Genomic DNA, 16,576 nt, shown 5'->3' on the forward strand with positions numbered 1-16,576 from the left:
AGGCTCAGGTTATGATAGCTGTTTCTTTAGGTTTCCTTAAGGACTTGGCAGTTATCTCGGGGTGACTGAGCATGCTTAATATGCATTAAGCAACTCTGTTCCTCTCAACCAACATTTAAGGAATGATGATTAGCTGAGGCTGGTCAGTGCTAAAGGTAGACACAAGAGAAAGTGTTTACTGTCCTGTCGTGGGTCAGCAGGTGAGGAAGGGGACAGAAGCTGAGCTTCCAAGTAAAGGTAGGAGACAGAGCCCATAGTTTTCTGTCCTCTCCCCCGGGACCCCTTAAAAAATAATAAAATCACAGAAAAGCTATAATCTCTTTACAATGAAGAGAATGAGAGATTTCAGCACTTTCTGGAAGATAGAAAAAGGGGGGAAGACTATGGTTTGTGAAGTAGGAACTATATATAGCAAAGGAGAACATTTAGATGCGAGATGGAGCAGGACTGAGGACGTGGGGCATGGCAGACGGGAGCTGGGGGATGGAGGGGGGGCGGATGGGAGCCGGGGGGCAGGGGGCTGTAAGGAGAGGAAGTGATTAGGACTGTGTGCAGAGCACTCAGCCTCCCCCTTGTCCCCAGGCTGAACACCTAGCATCAAGGCATGTATTTCCTCAACTCGGGCAAACAGACAGACAAATAAGGACAAAACCTGGGAACGTTCGTTAAAGAAATTAACAGGAAGTTCAACATCTGATTTGGAGGAATCCTACAAAAAGTGAGCAGATAAAATGGAGGAGAGAAAATTGTCAAGGAAAGAACAGAAGCAAATTCCTAGAGTCGCAGAGCGAAGACTCCACGTGGAAAGAGCGGCCGCATTTCCGACACCATCCATGCAAAACGACTCAAATCATGACATCTCATCATGAAACCCAGAGCCCAAGGACACTCCTAGAAGCTTCCAAAGAGAGAGCATGCAAACAGAAATGGAACGTCCACAAGGATACAAGAAACAGCCTGGCACCAGCCTTTCCACCGGCAACATGGGATGTTGGGAGCCCACGGGGAAATGTCTTCAAGTCCTGAGGGAAAATGAATTTTAACAGGCAGTCCTATATGTAGGCAAAGCAATAGTCGATGTAGGGGGAGAGTTACAGTGTTTTAAGAGTTGTGCGAACTGGGAAATACTCTGTCCCATGCACCTTTCTCAGGAAGTTGCTTGAGAAGGCACCACAATTTCCCGAATGAAAGGCTAAGCTGAGAAAGAGAAAGAGGTGCCATCCAGGCGATGGTGGGTCCAGCCCTGAGAGTGGCAGTGTTCATGCAACCACCTGGGGTCTGACTCAGGAGAATGGACTGGGAGAGGCGTTAGAGGGTACAAGTTGCAATTCTATGATTGATAATTCATTGACTTTCAGTTTCTTTTCCAATACATCATTGGTTTAGTTGAGTCCCAAAAGTTTTGATATGTAATATTTTTACTCTGATTTAAACTATATTTTAGCTTTCATTGTGGTTTCTTCATTAGTTATTTAGATGGTGTAGTTCTTAATTTCAAAACATAGGGAGACATCCAGTCATCTCTTTGCTATTGCTATCTGGCCTTCTGGTTAAAGATATTCAGTTTGATGTCTGTCCTTCAAAATGTAGTGAGATGCACTTTATGGCTCAGCATATGGTTAATTTTTGTAAGAGTTCTCAGTGTGCTTGAAAAGAATGTACAATTTGCAGTTGCTGCTCTAAATATGTCAATTAGGTTAGGTTTGTTGCACATGTTCAAATTTTCTATGTCCTTACTGATTACTGCCCATTGTTCTATCAATTTCTGAGTGAGGCATATTTAAATCTCCCCCAGTTTTTATAGATTTGTTTATTCTCTCAGTTCAGTCGGTTTTTGCTTTATTTTGAGACTGACTTCCTCCCTTACCGTTCCCTCCCTCCCTTCCTTCCTTCCTTCCTTCCTTCCTTCCTTCCTTCCTTCCTTCCTTCCTTCCTTCCTTCCTTCCTCCACCCTGTGTACTCTGTGCCAGGCTCCATGATAAGAAAGTGGACACAAAGGCAGAAGGGTTCCCAGTTTGGGAGAGAGATTGACACAGGAGAGCACAGCTGCCAGCATATACATTAAATCTGTGTGTGAGGCGTCTTTGGTGTAAACCAATCATTGCCATCCAGTGGACTCATAAGCGTAAAAATAAAATGAGCAGGAGCGGAGGGGAAGGGTGGCTACTCCACCTAAGGACATTAAGGAAAGCCCTGTGTGAAGAGTTTTGGTGCATTTAGGACCATTTCCAAGTTACCTGGGAAACTGTCTTGCAGGTAGAAAACCTAATTTCCTGAGCACGTTCTATAACTGAAGAACACACAGATGCTTTTGTAGAGAGCATTTAAGTGTAATGAATATTCAGCCCCAAATGTGGGTTGACCCTGTGCGAGGTACAACTGCTCCCCTGCGGAGTTCATGGTCCAGTGAGCGAGACAAACCCATGGGAGGTAATTCCGTATCTACAACAGGATGACGGGTGACAAGACATAGCCTTTGTGGTATTGAATTATTCTCTATGGAGAAATATTGGTCCCTGGCCCAGAAAGTTCCAGGTGCCAGAAGCCATTTACAAGGGAAGGCAGATAGCTCTGCTGTGCCGAACGCTGCGAAGTCCTGATTCTCACGTGATGGGACGCTGTCATTTTCTTTCAGAACATTCTCATTCATCTTGCTGGGCTTTTCATCCTTCCTAGGAACACAAAAGAAAAGAAAAAAATCTCGTATTTTAAAACTGATTTATTTTAAAGAGTCTAAGATGGCGCTTTTCAAAATAGAGGGTCTGAGTTACAGGGTGACAAATGTGTGCCTAACTATGGGACAGACACCCTATGTCTTTCCCCCAGTCAGAGAGGCTGATCCTGTTGGCCCCACTTCAATGTCACAGACCCAGAGCGAGATGTGAATGAGCAAGGCCCAAGTCCCAGCCGCACCACTTGTTGGATCGATGACTGTGGACAAGTCGCCTGATGTCCCCTCCCTACACATGACACATTGTTTGACAGAAAGCAGATGCTCAGTAAATGTGGAACCAAACATCTCCAAGGTTATTTTCTACACCTGTGAGGATAAATGAAGCGAGACTGTGCAGGGGACCAAGCTTTGTATCTGGTAAAGGGCAGCACAAGTCCAAAGGGTTGACTTGAATCCACCATATCTGATCTTGTCAACTCTGAGTAGGTTCCTTATCCTCCAGTTCGGTAGGAGATTTCTGGCTAAAGTGAGGCTGGGTTTGTTTTTGTCATTGTTGTTTTATTAACTGTGGTGAGGTTCGTGGTATTTTCTGCTGAGGGCATATTAAATGAAATAGGATACTCTTTAGAGCCAGATGGGGTGAATGCAAAACAAATCATCTCCATGGGCAAGCTGAGTGAAGACTAATGAAAAACAAGGGTCATCTTTGGCCCAGTGATTGGATTTCCTCCCTGGACCTGACCCGATTGTATTATTGAGTGTTCTGGAGCTCTCTTCACTTATTTAACTACTATGACCCTTTACTTACGGGCTTCAAGATGTGATTATGGTCTCCTCCCCCTAATGAAACAAGAGGTTCTGATTGAGTTCACCATCAAGAGCGCTGCCAAAGCCTGGCAGATCTCTGTTTGGACGGCGTACGCTTGATAACAGTGCCCCGGGGCCCTTTCTCCACACTCACCTTCCTGTGCTGGGTGGATGACAGAAGCATGTGGGACATTCTTAGAGCCAGATGGGGTTACTGCCACTTACTGGTCTGCCTGCCTCCTGAGGACCCCACACTGGAACTGATCCTTCTGGAAAATTCTTTGTATGGACTGAATGGCAGGAATCAGCCTTCTGAGTGGATGGGTGTAGAGGGTCTGATCTGGAGATGCTCAGGAGGAGGAGACTGTCCCTTCTTGGGGTTCCCCTGGGAGATGTGTAGGTGGTTGCCACACCGTACAGTTGGTGGGGCTGAAAGTCCCTTTTGTGAAGGGAAATTCCCGAAGTGACCACCAGTCAAGGGTCAGCTTCCTGATAGGGCTGGTAGAGCAGGTAGATGTCCCAGCCGCGGGCCAGGAGTGGGTGGCACTGAGATGCACCATGCGACAGGGTCACAGGTAGATAGATTCTGGGGTTGACATGGCAAAGGGAGGGTTGGAGCTGTGGGGCCCCAGGAAGGTGTTAGGCAGCTGGAGGTTGGTGGGAGGGACTGTTGAGTCCACCATCTGGACTTCTCCTTCCAAAATTCACTTCCTTCCTGCAGAAGCCACGGCTGTTCACGGCTCATAGACACAGAAGGAGCCTGCGTTCCAACTGCCGATGACCTCGAGGCACCCCATCTCTGCTGAGTCAATATGGTTCTTCTTTTTCCAAGCACATTCTATCTTCTGGACACCTGCTGGAGGCTCAATATGCATTCTTGCATTTTATAGTTATTATATTATACAATTCTTTTGAGTTAATTACTACTTGCAGATAAGGAAACAGGGGCTCAGAATGGTTCTGTAACTTGCCCATGGTCACACAGCTCGTTGCCACTTGGCTCATGGGAAAAGGCCCATTGTTCATTTAGTCATCCCACAAGTTCTCCTTGAGATGCTTACTGTGTGCAGGATGGAAGTCACTAAAAGCCCATCACCTGGCTTCTTTCAGACTTAGCTTCATTTCTTTCTAATTTGTTCAGCGAGCTGAGGAGCACCCAGACAGATGGCTATTAACATTACTTTGAAAAGCCTCCAGGGAAGGGCATTTTGTACGTTTTCTTGGCAACTCAAGTTTCCGAGAACTCACAGGGATTTCTTAAGGTTGACCTTAGACACTCTTGCTGCAAGTGAAGCCAACTTCTCATGAGATGGGGACTGTCCAGAGCCAGAGGGGAGCCTGAGAGCCACCTGTCCTAGAAGGAAGGGGGTTAGAGTGAGATGGGGCCACAGGACCAAAGAACATGAGCATTAGCTGGGGCCTTAGTGGCTGAGGACTCTAATCTCCCCCTGCCCCTTACAAGAGAGAAAATGAGCTGCTAGAGGAACTGTCAGGTTAGATGAGATGACATATGTGAGTCCCCAAGGCGTAGTGGGACTCAGTTGACGTTAGTCCAGCTCTACCGTGGACCCAGCCTTTTCACCAGCTGCATGAGCGGCTGTAACACATCACACCGAAACCCAGTGGCTCGAGACCACGCTCATTCTCTATTACCCTCTCGCAGTTGCTGTTGGTCGGAACTGGGGAGCAGCCTCGTGGGGAGGTTATGGCTCAGGACTCTCTCACAAGGTCCTAGTCGGGTGTCAGCTGTGACCACACCCTCCGGAGGCTTGACTGAGACTGGAACATGCTGCCTCCAGGCTTTCGCTCAGACGGCTGGCACGCTGGCTGGTGGTGGACTGGGGCCTCCACTCCCGGCCGCAGGGGCCTCTCCACAGGGCTGCTTGCGTGTCCTCACAACATGGCCTCTGAGTGGAATCTGTGTGACCAGAGTGGAATCTGTGATGTCATTGATCCTCTAGCGCCACAAATCACACACTTCTACCGTATTCTATTGGTCACACAGGGCCAGCCCTGATTCCCTGAGGAAGGGGACCCACAAGGGCACCAGTGCCAGGAGGCAAGGGTCACTGGGACTGGCTGGCACGCTGTCTCATGGATGAGGTGCTATTTCTGGGCCAGGGTATCATGTCTTCTTAACTTCCTGTGTCTTGAGCTGGTACCATTTACCATGACTCCTGGCCCCGTGGTTAGCAAATAGGCATTGAGTTAACGTATGAACAGGTGGCTACAATTTTTAGAGTCTCTCTAGGTTCTGAATAGCAAAAGGGCCACTAAGGCTTCCTCTCCACTCATAGTTCTCGTGTTCATTTTCTTAAAAAAAAAAGAAAAAAAGAAAAAAAAAGACATCCCGAATTCCTCTTTTCACCCAGCACCGTATGTATTGAGCATTTCATAGGTACCAGGAGATGTTAGAGATGGAGTTGAATGTGACATGGCCCCAGGCTGCCTGTTGTCATGGAGTTTTCAGTCAGGAGTTAAATGCGGTATTGAACAAACATTTGTGGGATGTCAAACGTCGTGAATAAATGATGACTACGAGTATTTAATTTTAAGAAAGCAAAGCTTTTAAACTTTGTAATTGTTTAGCGCGCGTGAATGTGTGTTGTTACCGTGCAGTAGGAGACATCTCTGCAAACCCTGACTTTCATGAACCGGAGAGCCCTGGTTCCCTGCTCTCCCTCCAGTGGTAGCAGGCTAGGATGTCCCCCAGGGCATCTTACTAACAGTAAGCAGTTCTCCAGCTACATTTTTTTTAAAGATTTTTATTGGGGAATTGGGGGGATGGGAACAGCGCTGGGGAATTGGGGGAAGGGGAACAGACAAGTTGCTGTCGTTTTGTTCTTCAGTCTAGTTGTGGAGGACGTTGCTTCACTGGCCCAAGTTGGCACCATCATTGCGCTCTTCCCGGGCGAGGCAGATCAGTCGCCGGCTTCTGGACGGCTCCAGCTACTTTTTGATCACGCGCCGTGACAGGGTGCTCGTGACCTCTCAAGCAGTGTCCCCTACTGTGGAGCATCTCTGAGGGCAAGAAAACTTCAGGCTAAGGTTGGCTTAAAATCTGCCTCTCTATAATTTCTACCCATGGCGCCTAATTCTGCCTCCGGAGCTAAAGAGTCAAATTCATCCCTCTCCTTCCTGACAGCCCTTCAGCCCTTGGAGCTGCCCCACAGGTCCCCCTGCTGAGAAGTGACACTGCTTCTGAGCCTCAAGAGGTGGAGCTGTCTCCAGAACAGAGGCCTCTCCCCAGAGCTGGGGGGACCCCATCCTCTCCACAGTTCAGTTTTTAGTACTTGAACTCTGCTGCCTGCTCTGCGTTCTGTTTCTTCAAAAGGCTTTCTCTTTTCATTTTGGGGCCCTGGGACCCCAATTGAAGCTCTCTACTACACCCCACTTCTCTTCCAAGGATCTTGCCTGCACCCTCTCCCGTGCCCCAGGCTTACACCTGCGGGCCTGCTTGCAGGAGACAGACTCCCTTCTCTCTTAGAGCCCCACAGGGAGCTCCGTGCCAGACACCACCCCCCACACGCACACCAGTCAGGAGGCTCCTCCCCCACCCACTCCGATGGATAAGCAATATGACACCTCTGGGGGCACCATGCTGATCTCCCCACACGTCAGGGCTCCACCTCAGACCCTCCTTATCAGAGAAGTCTTCTCGAAACCCTCTAACCTGCGTCAGCCTCTCCCTTTTTCAGGAACCAATCTTAGTGGCAGTGGCATTGGGGAGGTGCCATCTGTCCCGTGGGGAGGAGTATTTTATCACAGGTATTGTTTAGGGCGGTGGCGATGGCAGTGACGAAAAGCAGGTCTTCCCTGAGCCAGGTGTTTCTAGGCCTTTAGGCACAGCGCTAGCCGCTGCTTAGCCGAGACCCAAGGCTTGCCATGTGGCTTCTCTTGTTGTTGCATGGGCTTTAGTTTTCTCCCCCAACCCAGGGATAAACTGTTGATGACCGGGGTGAATCTTACTGTTTGTACCCACCCCTTGAGCCTGGCACACACCTGGGCATGCGATCGCTGCTTACCACGTAACTGCCAGGTTTCCTGAGTGAGTATTCGGAGTGGTCATTCGGAGCAGTGCATGGTCGTTTTCACCCTTGAAATTGTCCCTTCAGATCGGCCTGGAGGAGGAGTGGGACAGGGGTGCTTAGCGTTTGCGTGGATGTGAAGAAGGCGAGTGATGCACGTGGGGGACACACTGCACCCCCACCCTCACTGCATGAGAAGGCAGAGTTAGGAGGGGATTTGGGGGACTGGGTCTGCATCCCCCAGAATCCCCGAGTTACTCAGGGACAGGAATCTGACTTTTTCTCCATTTCTCTCACCCCCTCCCATCCCTACCTTCCTTTCCTAATTACTTCGATGGGATCTCAAAGACCAGAGCACCCCTCCTGACCTTGGCAGCCCATGTGACTTTGCATTGGCCGAGCCCTTGACCTGCTATAATTATTTTCCCAAAGTGCCTGCAGTCGCCAGTCACACAAGCTAATTGCCCATGAAGCATGCACAGAGTGAGCCGTCAGCCTCTGATGCATCTGGGGTTCTATGGCCCTCATCTGCGGGTTGGGTGCTGGGGGTTCTGGCCGCACAGTTCTGAATCAGTCACTCAGGGTTGTGGCAGGTAGAGGGTTCAGTAAGGGTCCCATCCCTCACTGAACCTGGCTGTGTACAAGTTAAGAGCCAGGATCAAGAGTAACAACCTCTTCCAGGATATTCATTCCAACCGCACGGCAGCTAGCCTGCTTCCTGGGGAGGAGGCCACCGTGGGAAATCGTTTCATTCAATTATGTATTCAATTCATTCCTTCATCTAGTCAACATCTTCTGAGACCCTGTGTGCTGTGTGTTTGAATCAAAAATGAATAAGACACAGCCTCTGTCCTCAAGAGCCTTGGTCTAGTCAGAGAAATGACAAGTGCCCCAGGAGGTCTCATGTGCTATAAAGAAGCCCGGGTTGGATGCCACAGGAGTCCGCAGGACAGGAGGGCAAATTTCCTTTTAAATGGGAGAGCAGGGAAGTCTTCTTGGGAAAGGATGCGGTTAAGCTGGACCCGCAGGATGGGTTCGACTTGGAGATTGGGGGCCAGGAGGTGGAAGGAGCCCATCGTGTGAGTGACAGCTGTCTCCAAAGCCAGCCGGCGGGCCCCGCCTCCTCCGGGCCGGCTGCACGGTCTCTTCAGAGGCCTTGCCAGCCTCCCATCCGCCGGCCTGGTCCTCACTCCCTTCCAGCCGGAGCGCTGATCCTCCGGAGGCTGATGTGCATGGTCACGTTTGTGAAGTGTCACAGGCTAATGGCTCCACTTTCTCCTTCCTGGGCCGTCTCTCAAAGCCGAGGAAGTTTTCTCCCATTTCCAGCTTCTCCCACTTCCTCGCTTCCCACTGTACCTTCTCCAAGGATTAGGCTGTCACTGTAAATGTCACAGATGCTGCCCCATCCCCCACTACCACACTGAAGACCTGCAGAAGCCCACCTCTCCTGCGGTGGACCTGTCACTCACGCACGCTCTCTCTCACCTTGGTTCCTTTGCTTATGCTGAGCTTTGCTTCTCCTCATGCCTCCCAACAGACTGACTCCTTTCATCCCTGCAGGCTCAGCCCCAGGTCTGTCTCTCCTTAAGGACCCCAGGCTGGGTCACATGCCCCTCTCAGCGTTCCCACAAACACCACCATTGCCCAGAGCTGCAACGTATACAATTATCTGTTTGTATCTGAGCCTATATACTATCAGCTCTTTCAGGGCGGGAACTCTGAATCTTTCCATCACCATGCGTACAGAGTCAGGGCTTAATTGGTGTTTCTCGGGTCAAGAAAGGCAGGTCGGGTCCTCTGTAATGCAGATGCCTCTATGATACATGTGGAAAATTCTAGAATGAGGGATTGAAGAGGAGGGCTTGGCAAATTTTTTCTCAAAGCTGTCATAAGATTTGAATTAAGGCATTGCTCTGGCCATATTCTGGCAAGCCAGCGGGCCCTGGGATCAGGCTCAAAAGTGGGATGTGATGGGAGGCAGCGGTCGACAGTAGCCTAGAGACCTGCGGGCTGGGAGACCTTCTGGGTAAGACCCTTCTCTTACCCAAGTGCGTGGCCTTCATCCAACCCGGGGCCTCAAGTCTTTAGGAGGGTGATGGACTAGACAGTGGTCCTCAAAGTGTGGTCCCCAGAGCGGCAGCCTCAGCACCACTTGGGAACTTGTTGGACATCTGCATTCTCAGACCCTAAACCTACTGGACCAGACACTCTGGGGGGTGGGCTCAGCCATCTGTGTTTCTTTTAAAGATTTTTATTGGGGAATTGGGAGATGGGAACAGAGCTGGGGAATTGGGGGAAGGGGAACAGACAAGTTGCTGTCCTTTTGTTCTTCAGTCTAGTTGTGGAGGACATTGCTTCACTGGCCCAACTTGGCACCATCATTGCGCTCTTCCCGGGTGAGGCAGATCAGTCACTGGCTTCTGGACGGCCGCTCAGGTGGCTGCTGGCTACACAACGGTAGCCCATGGCAACCCACTGTATCAGGGGCTGCAGCCTATGCACAGGGCAGCCCAGCTCCAGGTTGAGCTGTTGTTCAGCATCTTAGCTGTGGAGGGCAGTGTCACTGGCCCTCATATGTGGGATCTGAACCGGAGCCCTCTGGCATCCCAGGCCAGCTCTTAACCAACGCGCCACTTGGCCGGCCCCCATCTGTGTTTTAACAAGTTGTCCAGGTGACTCTGATCCGTACTGAAGTCTGAGAAAACTCTGGACTAGCTCAGTGCTTCCTAAGCTGCGCTCTGTGCAAGAATCACTGAGGGAGTCTCATTTAGAATGAAGGTCTCAGGACCCCATCTCAGACGTGCTGATACAGAAAGTTGGAGAGGCCCAGGAGCCTGCACCTTAACGAGCGCCCCAGACGAAGCGGAATCCATCTCAGGTGGCGCGGTCAGTTTATGGACACTGCAAGAGGGGAGCCAGGAGGCACCTGGCCCGCCGCCGGCCTCAGATTCTGATTGGCTTGGAGCAGTTGGGACAATGAGTGGCAGGGAGGCGGTCTGGGAGGCAGGTGCTGGGCCTGCCTTCCTATTGGCTGGGAGAGGAAAGAGGATGACTGCTGTGGGACGAGACTCTACCTGAAATGGGACAGTATTTTCCCAGAATAGCCCAGAGTGGTACTGGGCGAGGAGGGGGCGGGGCGGAGCCCTCCAGCCCCTTTAAACACCCTTGTAATTTGCATTTAAAAATAGAAGCTCATGAATTATTTGTGGACCTTGAGCAAGCCCCTTCAAAATACAGTCATGAATAAAATATCGGGCTTCGCCTTCTCTAATGGCATCGGCCTTTGATGTTTTATTGATGGCTTGCCGCCCTGAGTGCTGCCAGCTCCCTGATTAGTTCCTGTGCTGGGCCCCGACCATCTTAGCTGGGTGGGCTTGCCTACACAAAAATACACCTCCCGGTTTAGACAGTTCCAAAGGGCTGCCTTGGATGTCCCTGGAACAAGACGTGTAATTACAGGGCTATAGGAACCCCTCCTGGGCCCGCTGAGAGGGTGGGACCCAAACCCCAGAAGCCCCGCGTTTGCAGAGGGAGGTGGCATTTACAGCAGGTGCAAGTGTGTCTCCCGTTTTATTGCTGCATAAGAAGCCAGGAATGGAAAGCAGACATTAAGGAGCTGTAAATAATAATCTCCCAACCCGAGTAGAGGACCGTGCTGGGCTGCCTGTGCAGGGACTGTGTGTGCAGGACCAAGGCATGGGACCAGGGAAGCGTGGCTTTGCGTCCACCTAGGGAGTCCATAGGCCCAGGCACCTGCCACCTGCCCGAGGCCCTATTTCCTGGCAGAGTCCAAAGGGCTGCCTGGGGTATGGATATACTGCTGTCTACACAGGCACAGGAAAAAGGGAGTGTGGGACAGGGCGGCACAGGGTAGCTTTATGGCTTTTAACATCAAAAGGACAGAGAAGAAAGAAAGAGGAAGGAAGGAGGGAGGGACGGAGGGAGGGATGAGGAAGGAAGGAAGCTTATAAAAAAACTTCCATGGATGAAAAGGACATCGACAACAAAGGGCTCCAAGGCTGCGGATGTACAAGTCTTGACTAAGAAGCGACCCCAGCTTCCCAGAGGATGACCTGGGTGTCTGGGACTTCACCTGGGACTGCAGGGGCCGAGGTGCCCGGGTGGGTCCTGGGACTATTAGTGGGACAATTTCGGGTGGGATATGATGAGACTCTACAAAGGTCTTGTGACCGGGCTTTATATCAAAAGTTTGTAGAGAAAGACAGTTTTAAGAACTGAGAGAGAAAGGGAGGGACGGAGGGAGAGAGAGAGAGAGACAGGATGAATTTGGGGAGCCTACAAGGGGAGCTGTAATCCGTGGGGTCAGAGCCCTTCAGGACCTCACCTGGTCAGTGGTGATAACCCCGGTCATCGCTGTGTTTCCAGAGAGGACCACCCCAAGTCTGGTGGCAGTGAGAGCAGCCCAGGGACACAGGGGCGGAGCAGTTGAGAGCATTTAGCCTGGGGGTTGGGCACCCAATAAGGAGACTGCGGAGCCCTGGGGCTCTGACCGCTCTCTCTCCAACCCCTGTCCCCCGTTCTGTTACTGACTATACGGTCCCAGGCTAGAAACCCCAGGCCAAGTCTTCCATGGGTCCTGGTCACCATACAGAAAGGGTTGTGGGGTGGAGGAAGAGTGAAGCCTTGGGGAGCGTGCGCCCTGACAGAAGGAGCCATGACGCCTGCGGCCTCCAGTGAGTCAGGGCAGCAAGGCACTCAGGATAACGTGGGTTCTGTCCTGTCGGGCCTCTGACTGCCATCTCCCAGAAAGTTGTCACACACACACACCAACCCCCACATTTATGATGTGAATGGCACCCCTGGAGTGGTGTAGCCTGCAGAGCCGCGCGCACACACACACACACACACACACACACACACACACACACACACAGAGCAGCCCTGGGGAAGGTGGGGGGCCCTCTCTCACCACCGCTCCAGGCTTCCCGTCCAGGGAGGGGCAAGGGTATTTTAATAGGATCAAGCTCCGTGGACAGGCTGGACAGGCAATGATGGCACTGCCCACCTGGGGCAGGGAATAGGTATGTTTTGTGAGGTGTCTTTGTCCGTTCGGGCTGCGATAACAAATTGACGTAGAGCAGATGGCTTGTGAACAACAGGACTTTATTTCTCAAAGTTTGGAGGCCAGAAGCCTAAGATCAAGGTGCCGGCGGATTTGGTGTCTGGTGAGACCCCGATTCCTGGCTCACAGATGGCTTCTTCTCGCTGTGACCTCACGTGGCAGAAAGGGTGAGGGAGCCCTCTGGGGTCCCTTTTATAAGAGCACTGATGCCACTCATGAGGCTCCGCCCTCACGGCCTCATCACCTCCCACAGGCCCCGCCTCCTGGTACCATCACATCGGGGTTAGGATTTCAACCTATGAGTATAGGGGGCCTCAAACCTTGAGTCCATAGCACCTCTGTTGTTGTTTGCACCTTCCAAGCTTCCCCAGAGCTGAATTCAGGCTTATTTACCAGCTGAGACCGACAGGCTTGGACCCGCCGCCTTTCAGGCCGATGTGACAGTTTCTTTCTGTTCACTGGTGGGTGAGATTACAAAGAGGAAGCCAAGGCTGGCTGGAATAGGACAATCAATCCAACTGGCTGTTCCCAGCCACATCTACACCCCTGGGATCTGTCACCCAAATGTCCTTGTCGCCACACAAGGGACTGATAAGGGCCAGGTGCCACACAGCGCTTCTTCACCACACTCAGTGTAATTGTGCACATGCTTCTAGAGAACGCCTTAGAAGTGGGGTTGCTTGAATCCGTTTGAATCAGATAATTGGTTTATAGACAGAAAATATATACTATTTTAATTTTCCACCTTGAGTAAGGGTTGCTTCGGGGGTGGTGTGCAGCGTGCCATTAAAATAACTCCTTTTAATTATAATTATTTGCTTAATGAATCGCACAGATAGTGGGCGAGTGAAGCGTTGAGACCGCCTGCAGTTGCCCCAAAGCCTCGCATCTGCACCACGCTTTATAATTTATAATGTAATTTCTCAGCCAGTCTTAGGTTTGCAGGGAGCTTCTCAAGGTGTTGCTGCCCTTGTGAAAGGCAGTGCTGAGCCCGAAGGCTGGATCTTGTGGCTTCGTGTCTCGTGCTGAGGCAAGTGCCTTGAGAAAATCACGTGGCCCGTGGGAATCTGCACTCCGACGCTTAGTAGCCACGTGACCTTGGGAGTCACTTAGCCTTTTTCCACCGCAGCAGTAAATGAAGTCTCCACAGTTGCTTAAGAGAGGACACAATCAGCCCGAGGATACTTTGGAATGTATGAAGCGCAGATCTCATGGGTGACGTGGGACAGGATGCTGATAAGGCAGAGATTAAATGGGGTGGCTGGAGAGGCCGTCATTATCATTGTTGTTCTTGCAATCTTCAGCTGCTTCCTGGCATAGGTCTTCCAGAACTCTCTCCGTCTCCCTTCTCTGTTCTTTCCATCCCCCTCCCACAGTCTCTTTCACCACCTAACATGCTCTACAGTTTTATTTATTCTGTCTACCTGTCTGTCTCTCCTTCCGCTAGAATGGAAGTTCTAAGGGGCATGCATTTTTGTCTGTTTGTTTCATGAGGAATGCGTAGCGTCTAGAACGGTGTCTGGGACACGTGGGTCCCTTCATAAAGGTTGAAATAATAAACCTTGGCTTGCCTAATCTTCTGCAAATGTAGGCTTTCAGGGAGGGGCATGGGGAAAGTGGGTCAACTTGCAAAGGGAACCTGGGCCTCTCTGTAAGACGAAGCATGACCACCAGCTTCTCCGGCCACACGTGTGAAGTTGGGTGATACCTAGTGGAGTCTCCAAGGGCCCAGACCGGGCTCAGGGTGGGAAGGCTGGTGGGGTGGCTACCTTGGTAAGCACCTTTAGGTCGTGGCCCTGGGTGTAACGCAGGGGCCTAGACATTCGTGAGGAAAGTGGTGACAGACCAGGGTAGGACCGATCCTGGCAGGGCCTCCAGTCCCAGCCCCCTTGGCATTGGTTTTCTTTGAAAGCAGTGACTGAGCAAATTACGGTGCCTAAGGCTGGATGGAGGTGACCACTTGTGTCGTGGGCGTCCCAGCAGCAGAGCTGCATCTTTCTGTCTGCAGTGAGTAGGGAGGGCGAGGTAACGTGCCCGGGTTCTTTCCGCTTGCTGCTTTGACTCCCCTGGGGTGACTTCAGGAGCCATGGCTCCTGAGGTATTGTGGGGAGTGGGCGGGAGCCTCAAGAAAGGATCACTGCGCTCTCTGCTGACAGGAATAATAAGCAAGTTCAAGTAATTAGGTGGAAAAAAAGTGACCGTATGTGTACCCCAAGTTGATAGGGCAATGTACCATTTCTTCATATAGGTAACGATAAATACAGCTTTTTGTTTGAATATTCTGTCTTTGCTCCTCCCAATTTCATATATATATAAGTATAATACATTATATATATTATATATTACATATTAATTACATATTACATATTATATATTATGTATTATATATGTGTTTGTTTTTTAAATCAAACACATCCTTGTTTCCTTTTCCAAACAATGGCAGATTTAATGTAGAACTGTATAGTTTTTTAATTGAGAAAGAAAAACCACTTATATTTTCAGTTTCCCTCAACTGCCTTGATGTCCCCAATCCTCATTCACACACTGAGCTACACACTCACACTCACACTCACACTCACTCGGTGTGCCCGGCCATCGCCAGTGCGTTATTTCTTAAAATGAATGAGCTGGGGGAAAAGTGCAAATTGCCCTTTCCCAGAGCCCTCAGATCAAGGACCCCCTTCTCTAAAACGTGTGGAGGAAGCTGCTCTCACAGAATCGAGCATGTGCTGGTGGGCTGACCAGGTGGGGGGTTTCTCAGGTTGTAATCACGTATGTGTGAAAGTGTGCTCCCAGCACCCCGTGGCCTGCATGATAGACATTTTTTCCCAGGAGCAGAAACACTATTTCCCCTCTTTCCTTCACTGTCTGGTCTCTTCCTGCTCTGTCTTTGAGTGTGGAGTGGTTGTGTGTGTGAGAGAGAAAGAGGAGAATTAGTGACCCTCAGCTCTCTAAAAGCTGCTGACCCCACAGAAGGGTCACGTCTCTTGTGGCAAATAGCCGGTGACCGATTTGAATAAAAGGTCCAGTCGTTCAGTAGGTGCAGCTGTTAAGTAGGTGCCACCAAGCACTTAAGAGCCAGGCTCTGGCTCCCGAAGCAGAAAAGCAGGAGTGGGCGGGGCTCCGGGAGGCGGGAGGGAGGGCTCTCGTGGGCTGCGGACTCCAGGTGCAGGTCAGGGTCTCCGTCCCAGCTACACTGCGCGTCCTCGTCTGCACGCGCTCTGACCAGGTAGAAGCATCGCTCCGGGGTGAGAGGAGGCGGCGCCTCAGAAGCCTTCACTTCCTTGGGGAGCTCAGATTCATCCAAGTAGCTTGTTTTAGTCGGGTCCCAGGTGGCAAGTGTTTAGCTAAAGGAAAACCATTTACAAAGGCAAAGCAGAAACGGGTCAAACGGTGCTCCCTGGAGGAGGGATGGCGGGGTGGGGGGATGGAAGGGCGAGGTTTACCCTCTGCGTTTCTAGAACGTTCTCCTACCCCAATTTCACAGCACCCAGTCATGGACTAGGATGGTGCAGGTAGAGGGGTGAGGACCCCTTCCTGGCCGGGCAGCAGTCCTGCTTCTGCCCCCTGTGTGTCCCACAGGTGCTGGTTCCAGGGGGCCTCCCCCAAACCTTTTAGGAACGCAGGACCAAATTAAAGAGAAGAGATTCTTTGTTGTTGTTGAATACACACTGTATTTAACTATTTTTTTAATCCCAGAGAAGTGATATGCAACATCTGTTTGAGTTCATGAGTAACATCCAAAGACTGACGACTCAGAATTTCCTAATTAAAGTCATTTTTAAGGCACTCTGCAGAGCCAGCTTGCGTCTCGTCCTTCATTGGGCTTTGCTCCAAACGGTGGCAGAATACCTGGTTTCTTTCTTCAAAGAGATACACACATGCTCATGCTTTATACCTGCTCTGTGTCATGACGACGCCAAAACCAGCACAGTTCCAACTGGGACACAGTAAAGGGAGGAAATACATTGCGGGGGGGGGGGG

Source organism: Hipposideros armiger, unplaced genomic scaffold, assembly GCF_001890085.2.
Source record: "Hipposideros armiger isolate ML-2016 unplaced genomic scaffold, ASM189008v1 scaffold_6, whole genome shotgun sequence".
NCBI classification, from domain to species: domain Eukaryota; kingdom Metazoa; phylum Chordata; class Mammalia; order Chiroptera; family Hipposideridae; genus Hipposideros; species Hipposideros armiger.